Below are 13139 nucleotides of genomic sequence, written 5' to 3' on the forward strand. Positions count from 1 at the left end.
TCCTCTGGACCTGGAGCTGTGAGCTGCCTTGTTGCTACTTTGCATCAAACCTTGGTCTTCTGGAAGAGCAGCCGGAGCTCTTAAACAATGAGCCATTTCCCTAGCTCTATAAGTTTATTATATTATTATCACTGTTGTTGGTATAGAGACAGGGTCTCTTTGTAAGCTCTAACTGTCCTGGAGCTCTCTATGTAGACCAGGCTGCCAGCTTTGGAGTGCTAGGACTAAAGATGTGCACCACTGCAATAGACTTCGAGTGAATTCTTAATGCATGCAAAGCTTTCGATTCCAGCCAAAGAACTCTAAGATAATCTGAGTTGGTGACCCATGACCCTCGGCTTCTGGCTTCCTTGCTCGCCTGGTGTTCTGAGCTTCATGGAAGGAGTCACAAAGGCTGTCTACCTGGCAGTTCCCACAGCTGCCCTGGAAGGGCGTGTCTGGCATGGGGATGTGGGTGGCTCCTGTTTGTCAGGAGGCTGTGCACACACCTTTGATGGGGGATCATTACTCACCTGGAATATCCTTATAATTCCCTCCTGGGTCACTAACAATTTATCACCTCCTCCTGCTCATTAGAGAAGAACAGCTTTCAAAGGCAGGTGGATGACAATATAACCGGGGCAGGAAATGGCTCCTACCTGCTACCCAGTGGGTTAGTAATCTCTAAAGTAGACAGCTGCCATTACTCTTACTTAGTCTCTTCTAAACTGATGCTATAGCTTTGCAGCATGAGGTTCAGAAAACCAAGGATAGAAACAGATGGAAATGGTTCCTTATGACTTAAGGAAGTACACAGTGCTCTGGATAACACCAAGAATAGAGATCTACAAACCTATCACACACAGGGCCCCTGTGCACTCTGGGTAAATATTCTATCACTTGGTGACATCCCACCTCCAAACCTCTCTGCATGTGACTCTGGCATTCATTACGTGATTTCTTCTGTCAGGCACATATGTCCACGCGACTTATATTGCACTTGAGGTTAGAATATGTAGTTCATGAGCCTATTGCATGTGAATGCTGTAGAAGGATTGTCAAATAGACATTGAGAGTCAGGATTCCGTGCTTATCTATATAGATTTGTGCTGTTCTGAATTAATGTGATCCGTGTGACAGTTTACTGGAGGGTGTTTGTAGGTAACTCAGATGATGTCTTTTTAAAAATTTACTTATTATGATTATTATTATTATAATTTTTTCCAAGACAGAGTTTCTCTGTGTGGCCCTGGCTGACCTGAAACTTGCTGTGTAGATCAGGCTGGTCTTAAATTCACAGATTCACCAGGCTCTGATTCTTGAGTGCTGGGATTCAAGGCATGCTCCAACATATCCAGTTCTTCTTAGTTTTAAAGGTTTATTTGTTTTATTTTATATGTGTTAGTGTTTTCCTGCATGTTCCATGTCTGTGCCTAGTGCCTGAGGAGGCCAGCAGAGTGCGTCAGAGTCCCTGGAATTAGTTATAGGTGATAGAGTCACCACTTGGGAACAGAACTTGCAAGAGCAGTAAGTGCCACCAGCCTAGCTCATACTGGATGATGTCTCTGTGTGCACACCACCCTGTGATGGTTTCTGCTCCTTCATGAGGACATGGACTTTTATGAAAATGACTACAGTGGGTGTGTCTGTTTTTTTTTTTTTTTTTTTTTTTTTTAGATATAATCATATTATCTGCTCTATAGATTTAGACAGGCTTAAAAGATTAAGTAGCTGTAAAGTATTGTTATGGAAGAGTTAGGAGGCAGAGCTGCAGTGTGAGAGAAAGGAATACATCATGCTAATGGATTTGGAAAGCACACAGTGAGAAATAAGCTGAGTGCATTTGCTATGGCAGTCAGGGTGAGCTCTCCAGGAGCGCCTCTGTCCCAGGCAGCATTCTAAGAGCTGGCTGGAGCACACACTGAAACCAACCAAATCTGCACATAATAGGACCGTCTCGATGCTGTGCACAGTGCTTTATCTTACTTTGTGTAAAATATTGTTTTACCTGTTTTTTTTTGTTATTGACTTCCCCCCAAGGGAGTGGTTCAGTGGCAATAGAGCATTTCATTTTAAAAATTCGATTACATTTATTTGCTTATGTAACTATGTGGCACAGCAGAGCAACTTGCAGGAATTGATGTTATCTATTCAGCACGAGGACCCTGGGATTTGAACTCAAGTTATCAGGCCTGACAGCAAGTGCCTTTGACTGATGAGCCACCTTACCAGCCCATCTTATGTGGGAATGATTCATTTTTTTCCCGTTTTCCCTCTTAGAGGAGACATTAATCATGATGCATGAATTGTGGTGAGCAACAGGTGTCTGAAGGTGGATTCTGTTCTGCCTAAATTCTGTTCTCACTGAGTTATAGTTTTAAGGGATATATTTAAAAAAAATACACGTTGCTTATTTATTTATTTGTGTGTGTGTGTGTGTGTGTGTGTCAGAGAGAGAGAGGAGAGAGAGAGAGAGAGAGAGAGAGAGAGAGAGAGAGAGAGCCGGTAAATGTGTGCACTGCGTGATTGACTGTATTTGCCATGGGAATCAGCTCTCTCCTACCATGTGGGTCCTGTGGAGGAGGCTTTAGCCATCACACTGGCCTCCTCATAGTGAGGTTCTTATGCTAAACATTCCTCTCTGTCCTCCAGAAAAGCAATAGTTATAATTCACCTAAGACCATGTGATCTTGCATCAGACCCATTTGAGAGGATCAGACATAGGAACTATACTCTATTTTTTTGTGAGAAAAAAAGAAGGGGAAAAAAAGAGAGGAGAAAAAGAACGAACAAATAGATTGGCTTGAGTCAACCCAGCATCATGTGGGCCAATACCCAATACCAAGCTGCCTGATCTCAGCAGGGTGCCTTTGCTTTATCCTGGGACATAGAAGGGTATCAGAGGTACAGGTGAGTGACTGATTCCTGGGGCCACTGCAATCAAGGGAACTCTCCTTCCTTTAGTTTCACAGGAAACATTTATCTCTGTCTCCAGCTGGCTTCGAAAGGACAAACAGTTCTAATCTCAGTGACAACAACCATGAGACAAAGAATTGGAGTGTGTGAGAGTCCATGCCAACTGCTAGAGACAAGCTGGAGTGGCCTCTGTTTGCCGTGCATCAGGTAAAAGAGGTCCTCCAGAGGTTCTCAGAGCCCATAACCCAAGCTGACAGCCTTAGCAAGGGTGTGGTACACAGTTCTTCCTGATAAGGCCTGCTGTGAAACATGGGGGGGAGGTGTTCCTATAACAGAAGGCTGGGTGCACTGTCTGAGGTACGGACGCTTTTCAGATGTCTACCTTTCCTGGGTTAGGTTTAAGGAAATCACTGTGGATAGGTTTACATGCATGTCTGAAGGTTTCTCAGATGGTCAATGATCATTCAATATATAATCCTGTAGCAAGAAGCTTACTCTTTTTTTTCCTATTTCTTTATTTTTTTCGAGGCAGGATCTTTGGCACAGGCTAGTCTCAAACTCCCTAGAAAGCTCAGGATAGCCCCCCCCCCCCCCCCCCCCCCCCCCCCCCCGTCTTCCGGCCTCTACCTCCCCTGCAGTGATAATACTGGTTCCACCAACACACCTGGTTCCTGTGGTACTGAGTAATGTAGAACTTAGTGCTTCCTAGCAAGCACTCTACCAACCAGGATACACCATCGGCTTCAAAAATGTACTTTTTTAGAATTAGTTTTTAAATGTAGCATTAGAGAGTGATGGGTTTTGCTCTGGCCTTTGAGGCCCCACCGTTAGCTAAAATAACTGTGGACAGTGGGTGGCTGGTGGGAACAGGGAAGAATATTTCCTTTAGGGTGTGGCCACTCGTAGTTGAACATGTTCCACTGAATGACCCTACATATAGGCAGTATAACTAAATTCAGTGGTGAAAGAAAGGAAGAGAAGGGAAGAGAAGAGAAGAAGAGAGAAAGAAAGAAAGAGGAAGACATGAAACTTGGAGAGAACCTGTTGGAGAGACGCCTTGGGGAGTTGAAGGGGAAAGCGAGGGATGGATATGATGCAGGGACGTTGTATACACACATGAAATTCTCAAAGTATAAAATACTATTTTGAAAAGTAATAAGTAAGCTGGGAGTGGTGCACGCCTTTGGTTACAGTCATCAAAAGGCAGAGGAAATGGATCTCTATGAGTTCAAGACTAGCCTGGTCTTTGTAGTGAGTTCCAGGCCTGACAGGGATTTATCATCATAAGACCCCCGCTTCAACAAATAAATAAACAAAACAAAAAATTAAACACACGTGCCTATGTGTGCACACTGGACACATGTGCAATACACATAGAGAGCTCTGAAGGTCAAGTTATCTAAATATTCTTTCTGGCTTGATTCTTTACTGATGTAATGTCCATCAACTCTCTGATGATTGTGTGGTTAAGGTATACACACACACACACACACACACACACACACACACACACATAGGTATGTTAACCCTTGGTTTTCTATATATATATATATGTGTGTGTGTGTGTGTGTGTGTATGTGCATGTGTGTATGTGCATGTGCATGTGTGTATGTGTATGTGCATGTGCATGTGTATGTATATGTAAAACCAGGCATTAGTGGTTTTACCGCTTTACAAATGTAAACCCAAAATTTTGACTAGGAGTTTGACTTCCGAGACCAAAACTTTGATTTACAATCTTCTGGATTGGCTCATAACATGGGGCAAGACGATAGTGATCACAGGAACCAGTGTAGAAACAGTCTTGGTTCAAGATACTGGGAAGGCTGTGCTAGCCCCAAGTTTACCACTCTGTGAGGAAAATTCATTGTTAGTCAGGGTAAGTGTGGCTTTAGCTTACCACTGTCAGCCAAACTCATTTTAAACAGCACAGTGGGAACAGTGTGTGATCAGGAACCAGGCTGTATAGATTCAAATTCAGCTTCGCACTCTAGGTATCAGCAGGCATCTGAGTATCCATTTAACGGGGAATTTGTGTTCTAATCGCTTTCTATTGTGTTGCCAATTGATTATGTAAGCACTCATGTCTCAGACATAATCTGTTTCATAGACAGTACTTCTTAAAGACAAGAACCTACAAGAAAGGTTTGGTTTAAAAAAAAAAACCACTCACAACAAGGGGAGCAGGAGTAGAGATAGCCCAGAATTTGAAAGCCGTTGCTACTGTTGTGGGCCAGGGGACCTGGGCTTGGGTCCTAGCCCCATTTAGGGTCCTAGAACCATCTGTGATTTCAGTCCAAGGGAGTGCAGTGCCTCTTTGGATATTCTCAGGCACTGGGCAGGCATGTGGTTCACATACCTACACACATAGACATAAAATGTAAACATTCAAAACAAAACAAATCACCACAAAGACAGCCAGGCATTTCGGCATATACCTTTAATGTCAGCACTTGGAAGGTAAAGAACCCTGTGGGTTCAAGACCATCCTGGTCTATATAATAAGTTCTAGGTCAGCCAAGGCTACATAGTGAGACCTTGTCTCCACAACACACAAAACCAAAAAAGCTACAAGCACAACTTGTTTATGAGTTTATTTTATGCTCTATAAATAGGTAAGATGTCCCTGGGATGTGTTGATATATACATGTACAATTTTGGGGGGGGGTCTCCAAAATGCTCATAAGTTATCATTTATTCTGCATAAATCTTGGTGAGACCTAGGCTGCCTAGCACACTCGTTTAGATGATATGCCTCTGTCTTAACATTTGCTGTTACTGGCACAAGCATGGTATTGGGTTTTAAAATACAATTTTTTGGTATATTTGAGCTTAGATGAGAATTAATTAATTATTAAGACAGTGTTTCTTGAACTCTTGGTCCTCCTGCTTATACCTTCAGAGGGCTGGGTTAGAGATATACGTACGCACGCACTCACGCACGCACGCACTCACGCACGTACGCACGCACTCACGCACGTACGCACGCACGCTCCCATCACCCACCAGACTCATTCTCATGTGCAGAATGTTAATGAAATCAAATGCAGCTCCACAGAACGACGTTGTAAAGGAAAAGACAGAGCGCATCCAGGAAGCACCCTCGTTTTCTTTTTACCTTCATTCCTCTCATTAGGGCTGGTGTAGATGGAAGCCAGAGTAAACAAGGAAAAGATGAAAAAGGCCAGTAGGATGAACGCCACCTCCAGGTTGGTGAACGGTAGCTCCATGCAAGACCAATGGTGTTTTCGCCTACAGGAGGAAACAAACACGGCTTAGGACATGGTAATCCAGCGAACTGCTCGGCAATTATTTACTTTAGAATCAAACACACATGTGGTCAGACCAACATACCCATGTGCCGCGTGCAGTGTACTTGACCTTAGTGAAAATGATGTATGATGAAGTGTTATTTCAGTATTAGGGAGGCCAGGATAGGACAAGTGTGAGCTGAGGCCGGTATCCATCTATAGAGCCAACATTCTGGCTAAGAAGCAACCCAGCCCAACCCCCAAACAAGCACATAATCAAAAGCCAGGATAAGCGGGGTGGAGAGATGACACAGTGGTTAAGAGCACCGGCTTCTCTTATAGAGGACCCCGGATTTGGCTCCCAGCATATGCATGGCAACTCGCAACTGTCCTTAATGTCATTCTAGGGGATCCTACATTCTTTTCTGCCCTCCTCAGGTACCAGGTTCGCACATGGTACACATATATACACAGGGAAAACCACTCACACATAAAATCAAAATAAATACGTCTTAAGAAATGGAAAGATTGTAGCACTAGGGTTGGAGGTAAAAGCACTCAGTACGTAAAAACCCATGAGGATCTGAGTTTCGATCCCAGCATCCTTGCAAAAAGCCACATGTTGGGGCAGGAGAGATAGCTCAGTGGTCAAGAGTACGCACTGAGGTGATTCCTAGCACCCACCTAGTGGAGCGACTCTTGATTGCCTGTGGCTTCAGCTTCAGGGCCTGGCTTTTCTGTCTTCACCTGCACTCATGCACAGACTATTTTATATATATATGATATCATCTGGGCCTATATCACACACACATACATATACAATTAAAAATATTAAAATCTTAAGAAAAACAAAGCCTAATGTGGCTGTGCACACACCATTGGTATTGGAGGTGTAGACAGGAGGGTCAATGGAGTCTTCTGGTTGACAGCCTTATCTCCAGGTTTATCAAAGGAACCATGGTAAAGGCAGCAAGGAGGCAAGTGGTAGAAGAGGACTCAGTGTCCTTGCTCTTTGTAAGAACTCATGCACACATGTACACACACATGTGCACACACACACACACACACGCACACATGTACACACACACAGCTATAGTATTATCTTGTTTGGAACAACTGCTGACTAGCTTTCTGTGTCTTTTAGACAAATGCCAAATATTTGAAACACTGCGGGAGCCTAGGAGAATTCTGAAGACACTTACAGAAAGAGTGGTCACAGTTTCCCACCACAACTCACCTCAAATCCTTCATCTACTCTGTGAGGAAATAATTTATCAGTCTCTTTCCCAAGACTTCATGTTCCTCTGACTGTGGTATTCAGATGATCTTAACACATTCTTTAGGCAGAATTCTGGACAGAAGATGGAGGTAAAAGCTAGGTCTGCCCGTCCGTCTGTCCGTCCATCCGTCCGTCTGTGTCTCCCTGTCTGTCTGTGTCTCCCTGTCTGTCTGTTTCTGTCTTTGTCTCCCTCCCTCTGTCTGTCTGTCCATCCATCCCTCTCTCTGTGTCTGTCTGTGTCTCCCTGTGTCTGTCTGTCTGTCCGTCCGTCCGTCCGTCCGTCCGTCCTATATGTGTGTGTGCATGCCACAGTATATGTATGAAAGTCCTAGGACAACTTTGTGGAATCTGTTCTCTGTTTCCATCTTTCCATCGTACAGTGTTTTATCTGCTGACTTACTTCCATAGCCCTTGTTAAGAAAGTGAACACAGGTCTTTAGTCGGGTAAGTCAGACTAAACCAAGTTTTGATAATAACTGCATCTCCATGTGCAGGGTAGATGGAAGGGAGAATGGTAATTGGGAAATGTCACAGCATTCATTTTGAATGCAAGAGAATGAGGGCTTCTTATTGGCTAAATGAGGGAGCACAGGGGACCGCAGAGGGGACCCCAAAGGCTCATTCAAGAGGAGAGGATATGAAGCTCAGCACTAAAACCATCCCACAGAATTGTGTTGAGAGTGGAGAACGTCAGTTTCACGGTCAGTAAAGAAACATGCTCACAATCAGTAAAGAAACATGCTCACAATCAGTAAAGAAACATGCTCACAATCAGTAAAGAAACATGCTCACACATATCTTGCAACTTATCAATATTTTCTTCAAGGACTCCGAAGATTATTAATCCTGCTACAGAGTCCCAGAAACCAGAATTTATTTTGATTGCTAATATCTAGGAAAACAAAGGAGGCAAGAAAAGGGAGAAATGGTGCCACCTGCTGGCATCTGCATGCAGCCGGTTAGAGATGTAAGGGACTGAAGGATTGAATTCAGGGATGCTGTATTTACGGCCTGTGTGGTACCACAGGTGAGTGTAAAATGACCTTACAGATCCTCCAGCTTCATCCCATGCTTGGAATAACACTCTTGCTTGCTGAGTGTGGTGGTGCATGACTTTAATCCCAGCCCTCAGGGGACAGAGGCAGGTGGACTCTAGGCCAGGCTGGGCTACAGAGTAAAACCTTGTTTCAAAGTAAAATAAACAAACAAAAACCTGAAACTAAAACAAAATAAAAACCCACTTTAGTGTGTTTGTTTTGAGTCAGGGTCCTGTCAGAGAGCCCAGGTGGGCCTTGAACTTATGCTGTCCTGCTCAGCCTCCCCAGAGCTAGGATTACAGGCACGAGCGCTTCCAGGCCTGGCCTTAGGCAACCTACTGGTTGTCTGTTTATTTGCTTACTGAGCGCCCTGGTGTGTGTGTGTGTGTATGTGTGTGTGTGTGTGTGCGTGTGTCTCTGTGTGTGTGTCTATGTGTGTGTGTTTACCCTCGTGTCTGCTGCGCAGGTGCTTTACAGCTGAGCTGTACCCTTAGGCGAAGCACTGATGTTAGTGTAGGCGTGCAGGACGGAGATACCCACAGATGTTTTATGGACACAGGCCACATACAGTGAGCTCTTTCTACTTCAGCACCCCCCCCCCACACACACACACTGTCATCTAGTGACAATATGCACAAGTAGCATAGTTTCCCTTTCCAAGGGAAAGCTGGGTGAAAAGACACAGTAGGTGATACTGTTGGACCTTTTGACTTCCCAAGGAGGAACCAAATTACTTCTATCGGAGGTTTTGGGGCAAAGAGAGCAGGCACTCTCTACAGCCATGACCTTGATTCCACAAAAGAAGCTCTTACCACTATCATCTGGATGTGGAAATTAGTCAACATGTATTATCTTGGGGGGGGGGCAAGTGGTAGAATGTATGGATAGCATACGTGCTCTCCTGGGTTCAGTTTCTAGTGTGTTTACACAGACATACACACACACACCACATACACATACTCAATACACACATAAACATACACCACACCACCCACACACCACATCACATACACACATCGAAACACTCACATGCATTACATGCACATTCCATATAAACACAATAAACATGTATCACACATACCACACACTCACCACACACACACACACACACACACACATGTGTATATATATACTATACATACCACACAAACCACATATACACACCACATACAAATACATAAACACATACTACATACTAGCACACCACATACACATGTTACATACACAGAACACATATACATATATAAACACCACACACCTACCCTCACATACTTCACACACAACATATATATTCCATATACACAGAATAAAATATACTATACACTCATACCAGACACATACACACAAACATACCACATATTCATATACACACCCACAACACACTGTACACAATCACATAGAGACACACCACACACACACACACACACACACACACACTGTATTATTGTATTTTTGATGTTTCACTACCCTTCCACATTTTTGAAATTCTTGCAGGCACATCTGAAAAAGAGTGGCTTATTTTCCTTGGATTGTATACCCCATACACTGGTTCTGTGGATACTTTAGTTTTATCTTTCCCTTTTGCAAAGTAGCAAGGAAACTTCCTGCATAAGCAAAGTAGCATGGGTCAGACCTGCCCGGAGGAGCGCTGGCCTTCTTAGGAGTGCACAACGGCCTGCGCCCACCCACCTGCCCATCCCGTCAACCTCCTGACTTCCTAGAGAAACGTTTGCAGGGTGCTCGATGCAGAAATGGACCATGAGTTCCCTTCAGTTTCTTTTAAGGGGGAGGGCTACCTGGGAGTCTTATTTAGAAACAGAAGGCCAGCTTGAGCTACAAGAACACCTGACAAACTAAACCAACTTCGCCACCCTTCTTTGCTGGCCTTTTGAACTGATAATCAGTAATCACCTTTAGGATCCATCAAATTTTGTTGTTTGTCTATATGACCCCATGGACTAAAGGCCCACAAACAGCCCTCTCTTGTTCACGTCTAAGTTGGGAGAGCTTAGAAAAATGACTTCTGGGTAGTAAAAACTCCTTTGTCTCTTCTTCTTCTTTTTTTTTTTTTTGGAGACAATGTCTCATGTAGTGCAGGCTGACCTCAGGTTTTCTACTTAGGGAGTGTGGCCTCGAACTTCTGATTCTCCTGCCTCCATTCCCTGGGTGCTGTGGTTACAGCTTGGCTTGCACGGCTATCCTCGGTGCCTGCGGCCCTGGAACTCAAACCCTGGCCACACTCCCCACTGAGCTACATGCCCAGCCTATAATAAAAATGTCTGTGAGTATTCCTTGATTTGACTGGTCATCGATGACAGAAGTACACGGACGCGTAACTCAGTGTGAAAATCTGAATTTCACGGGGAGGGAAAAGGTGTGCTGCAGACATGTCTAGAAATGCCAGCAAGATGCGGCCGTCTAGGGCATGTGAGCACCTGGAAGATGAGACGCACATTTCGGAACGGACCTCACAGCCTCAGCAGTACCGGCAGTGTGCGGTGTGCGGTGTGCGGTGTGCGGTGGTGTGCGGTGGTGTGCGGTGGTGTGCGGTGGTGTGCGGTGTGCCGGGAGGGGTGGGGCTGCTCTCCTTCCCGCCCTCATGCTCTCAGCAGAGGGATGCACTTTGCGCTCCCTCCTTTTCTCCCTGGCGCTCTGCTTTTCCGTGACGTGGCGTCCTTGAGTGGCACCATTAGTGCCGCTTTGAGCCGACGGGGAACAAATAGGCCCTTCTTGTCCCTCCCCATGTGAGGGCTGTGTGCATGGCTGAGGGCCGGAGTCCTGGTAAAATGAATGCCTTAACCCAAAGAAATCGCCTGCCACAGTTCAAAGAAAGGGCGTATTCACAACCCAGAGCAAATAAGTAAACGCTCTGGTTACCAAGAAATATTTTTGGTATTGGAATTCTAACGGTTGGCTACATCAGAAAATGACCGACACCCCCCACCCCGCCCCCAGCCCCATGTGACACTACCTGCTCCCTGCCCTCCCCCTCCTTCCCTCCCTCCCTCCCTTTCACCCTCCCCCTCTCCCTCCCTCCCTCTCACCCTCCCCCTTCCCCTCTCCCTCCCTCTCACCCTCCCCCTTCCCCTCTCCCTCCCTCTCTCTCCCTCCCCCTCTCCCTCCCTCCCTCTCCCTCCCTTCCCTCCCTTTCACCCTCTCCCTCCCTCTCACCCTCTCTTTCTTTCTCTCTCTCTCCCTCCCCCCTCTCTCTTTTTCTTGTCTTCTCCCCACCCACCCATGTCTCTCACTTTGAGACCAGGTTTCTCTGTGTAGGCCTGGCTGTCCTCCCCCTGCCCAGTTCTCGTCCTCATCTTCAAGGGTCTTGGGAAGGAAGTTCTGTTGTGCACGGATATTCCCACAGACTTCAGGTAAAGGGCACTAACCCACTGCATAACTCGTCATCTCCGGTGCCCTGCAATCATTGAATCGTCCCTTAAAGATTTTATCAATGGGCTCCTTGGGCTCAAATCTCCCTAGTGACAGGGATTCATCATCGGGGCATGTAAGTCACTAATGTCACATCATCCTGCTTGTCAGGCACTGTCTTCGGATAAGCAGAGACCGTCCTCTCAGCAGCTAGTACCCTTAGGTTCCCGACTGTGAGGCAGAAAGTTACATTCTCATGAAGACAGTGAATTTAACAAGCGTTTTCTCTTTTGTTTCTTACTCTATCTAAAGTGAAAACAACACCTTGGGTTAGGTTGACTAGACTCCAAAGGATCCCAGCCCAGGAGACCCTGAATTTTAGTTTCTCTTTCTATCCATAGCCTGATTCCCAATAAAGCCTCATGAATGTCCGTTAAATTGTTTCATTATTATTATTATTATTATTATAGGTATGTGAGGGTGTTTTGCCTGCATTCAGATTTGCATACTTCCTGCTTTCCTGGTAGTTGCAGAGGACAGCCAGGGGCATCTCATTCCTTAGAACTGGAATTTTGAGCAGCCGTGTGGGTGTTGGGAATTGAACCCAGGGCTTCTAGAAAAGCAGCCAGTGCCATTAACCACGGAGACATGGTTTCAGCCCCCAGTTTACTTTTTCAGATACCTCAGGCTGGCCTTGAACTTGGCTGTGTTCTGAGGGAGACCTTAAACTTCCAGTTCTCCTGCTCCACCTCTGGAGTGATTGTTAGTGTGCACTCCTGGGCCAGGTTTATGCAGTGTTGGAAATTTACCCTGAGTTTTATGCATGCTAAACAAATACTCACCAACTATGCTGCACCTTAGCCTTCATTCTTTTAAATTTAAAAAATTTATTTATACGTATTTGTGGTTTGCCTGCTCAGATATATACAAGCTAAAAACATCTGAGAGGAGGAAATCTCAACTCAGAAAATGCCTCTGTTAGCGTAGACATGGCTATAGCACATTTTCTTTTTTTTAATAATTATTTTTTCTTTTTTAAATTAATTAATTATTTTTTACATTCCATATTTTATTCCCCCCCTACCCCACTTTACCCTCCACCCCAGTTCCACATCCCATACCTCCTCCCCATTCCAGCTCCACGTGGATGTCCCTACCCCCACCCCACCTGACCTGTAAACACTCCCTGGGGCCTCCAGTCTCTTGAGGGTTAGGTGCATCATCTCTGAATGAACACAGACCAGGCAGTCCTCTGCTGTATATGTGCTGGGGGCCTCATGTCAGCTGGTGTATGCTGCCTCTTTGGTGGTC

This window comes from Apodemus sylvaticus, chromosome 18, assembly GCF_947179515.1.
Source record: "Apodemus sylvaticus chromosome 18, mApoSyl1.1, whole genome shotgun sequence".
NCBI classification, from domain to species: domain Eukaryota; kingdom Metazoa; phylum Chordata; class Mammalia; order Rodentia; family Muridae; genus Apodemus; species Apodemus sylvaticus.